Here is a 3,721-nt window from a genome sequence, read left to right as displayed (position 1 = left end):
CACTCACCGGACCTGGGCTAGGACTGGGTCTGGGGGCTCCCGGAACTCGGCAGAAAATCCTCTTAGTTTTGGTTTATTAAAAATAAATTTATTTCAAGAATTCTGTTTATATAATTAATCTAAGTTTCAAAGCCATTACAATGGAATATTACTCAACTATAAAGAAAGATAAATTTGAGACTTTTATAGGCAAATGGATGCAACTAGAGGCTATACTCATAACTGAAATAAATCCAACCCACATGTGTAAACATCATATTGTCTCCCTAGTGTCAGAACCTGAAAGAATAAATAAAATCGGAAAGGTACAATGGTTGCAATAAAACAAAAGAAACTGAACATAAGGAATAAACAATTGACGTGAGGGAAAGGAGAAAAGATGAAAGGGGAAAACCTTGTAAGTATATATACAGGATAGCAGAAGCGCTTGTATTGATGATTTCTGTTGGTTTTTCAAAGATAGCAGTTAACATTTAAAAATTTTACTTTGATAAACTATATGCTAATACATATAATATAAGCAAGTTCACTGAGGACAGCAATGTGCAGTATGACAACCATGGTTGAATATCTTTCATCTTGTTATTTTAAATCTGTGTCATCACTAGTGTTTCATCTTATTTTTATACTCTCTTTTTTCTTAATGCATATTTTTCTCCATAATTCTTTTTTATTTTCATTTTATTTTATTTTTTGTTTTATATAAAATAAAAATGTACTATGTTCATAAGTTTCATACAATTGATGACAGAAAGCAGTAAAGATTTTCATGCATGTCATATATATACACATCAGAAAGTCTCATTGAATTACAAAACAAAATGAAGGATCAAGAACAGTGGTCTGAAACCCACTCATAGGATTTTAGGATTTAACAAATAACAAGAAGTGTGAAATTTCAGACCACAGCAGTATTGAAGACAAAAGAATGATAAATACAAGAGCACATATTTTCACATTAAAAACAGTGAAAACCACATGACCAAAATCCAAACCTAAATATTAATACATAAAAAAGAAAAAAATTCAAAATCAAGAAGCAGATTGGAGGCCAAATGAAGATCTATCAATGAAATACCTATTTTAAGGAAATAGCTAGAACATAACACAAAAAGTGATACTTACCAAAAAGATTTCTTAGTTTTCTCATATGCTTCCTAGAATTAGAAGAAAATTTATCATTTAACAATGGGAATGTGATTTAAATGATTTTTTAAAAAGTAAAAACAGAATTTAAGAACAATGTACACATACAATTATTTTATGGATGCATTCCAAAACTAACATGTATAGTATAGAATACCTTTTCATTTTTGATACATGATTTCTCTAATTTCCCCACATTCAAATTGATAAGGACTTTGGCAGAATCTAAACTGAATTCTAATCTTACACAAAATTTATTTCTAAGTTAATAAGCCATAAAGCCAGAAAAAAGTATTATTTATGATTCATAAAAACAATTGTGTTCCTGAGGCACAAATTATAGAACTATTGAAATTACCAGCTGGGGGCTGGCCAAATAGCTCAGGATTAAAGCGCCTGCTTAGGCAGACACAGGGGTCGGAAGTTGGATCCCCAGGTTTGCCGTGCTGACCTGGTCCCCAGGGTGCACTGAGATGGCAATGGAGAGTGGGCATGGTGGCAAGCACCTGTAATCCCAACACTTGGGAAGTGTAAACAGGAGGATCACTATGAGTCTCATCTATGCAGTGAGATCCTATACACCCTGTATACCCTGTCCTAAACACACACACACACACACACACACACACACACACACACACAAAGATTATCAGCTGGACAAAACTTTGAAGGTAAATCAATCAATTGACAGATGAAGTCTTGTACAGTATATCGTTGAATTTTGCTTCCTAATCCACTCTGCGAGTCCATTTCTTTTAATTGGTAATTGAGTACATTTACACTCATGGTTATAATTGAGATGTACTGACTTATATTTGACATATTATTTACCTGCTGTGTACCTCTTTTTCTCCTGTGTTCAATTGTTTGCTGTTTGGTGGGTTCTTTTGTTCTCATTCATGCAGCTGTGGTCATTTTGATCCCTCTCTAGAATATCTTTCAGTAGTCTGTGTAGGGTTGGCTTTGTTAAAATGAAATTCTTTTTTTTTTTTTTTTGGTGGAACTGGGGATTGAACTCAGGCCCTCGCACTTGCCAGGGAAGTGCTTATTCCACTCAGCCATCTCTCTGGCCCTCATGAAATTCTTTAGTTATTCTTTGTCATAGAATTATTTCACTTCTCCGTTAAACTTCAAGGAGAGTTTTGCAGGATATATCATTCTGGGTTGGAATTTGTTTTCTCACAAGACTCAGCACTTCGCTCCATGTTCTTCTTGACTTTATGGTTTGTGAAGAGAAATTTGCTATTATTCTGATGGGTTTTCCTTTAAATGTGCTCTGATTCTTTTCTCTAGAGGCGTTTCATATACTGTTCCTGTGCTGAATTTCTGGGATCTTGATTATTATATGATTGGGTGTGGTTCTACTTGGATTGATGTTACTTGGAGTTTTATGTGCTTCAGTTACCTGAATGTCAGATTGTTTCCTCATATTAAGGAAGTTTCCTGCTATTACTTCTGCCTATATTCTTTTTATTTTATTTTATATTTTAGGGAATGGTCTACAGGGTATTCAGGGTCTCACTACTAGATTGGACTCATAGTGATCCACCTGTTAACAGCCTCCGTAGAGCTGGGATTACAGGCACGTGCCACCATGCTCAGTCTCAATTGCTGTCTCAACAAGACCCAAGGATCGAACCCTGGGCCCCTCCACCTGCTTGTAGGAGCTTTCCATATTCTTTTTATATCATTTGTATTGACGACTTCTTTCTCATTCATGCCTATTAGTCTTATGTAATTCATCTTTGCATCATCTCGCAGATGTTGAATCTTTTTTTCCTGCATCCTAGTTGTTTTTAGGAGATTTTTTCTTACCTTTTCACTAGCTGCAATGGTGTCTTCAAGATCTGAAAGTCTATTTTCACTTTCATTTAAATGGTTTTGCCAACTTGTGATTGAGGTGTTAAATTCCTGTATATCTCTTTGAATCTGCTTTATGCATTCTATTTCTTTCCTATATTGCTCATTCAAGGATTCCATCGTTTTTCTATTCTCCATTTTTTGTCAGTGTCTTTAGAAGCACTTAACAATTCTTTCATTTTAGCTATCATTTCTTTTTTTACTTCAGAAATTATTTCTAATCTTATTTCCTCTGTACCTTTCTGCAGTTGTTTCTTTATTTCCGATGCTATTATTTCAGAGATTTCAGGTGTGTGATTTCCAATTTGTTCTACGCTATTATCTCCTGCATTTGTTCTGGGTGGGCTTGCGGCCTGACAATGTATTTTATTCCTTCTCCTTGTCATTTTGTTTAGCACTATGTTCTGATCTTTGGTGTAGAACTTTGCTGCAGTTATTACCTTAGTACCAGGTCTGGATCTGTCAAGTTCAAACTCATCCAAGTAGATGTGGCTTGGGTCTGGCTGCTATGCTCTACTTCTTCCTGCTTCAGCTCTTGGAAGTGAACCCACTGTGCCACTCCGGCAAGATGTTCTGCTCCTGGATTACTTGGGTGGGTCTTGCCATTACCCTCTCTACAGGGAGTTCTTTTTTTTTTCAAAGTTTTATTGATAAACAGATAGCAATGAGACAGTTTCAAATCAAATCGAAAGTACAGTTTCAACAAATAATACAC

This window comes from Octodon degus, unplaced genomic scaffold, assembly GCF_000260255.1.
Source record: "Octodon degus isolate 3935 unplaced genomic scaffold, OctDeg1.0 scaffold00031, whole genome shotgun sequence".
Taxonomy (NCBI): domain Eukaryota; kingdom Metazoa; phylum Chordata; class Mammalia; order Rodentia; family Octodontidae; genus Octodon; species Octodon degus.
Note: the sequence above shows the minus strand (reverse complement) of the source record.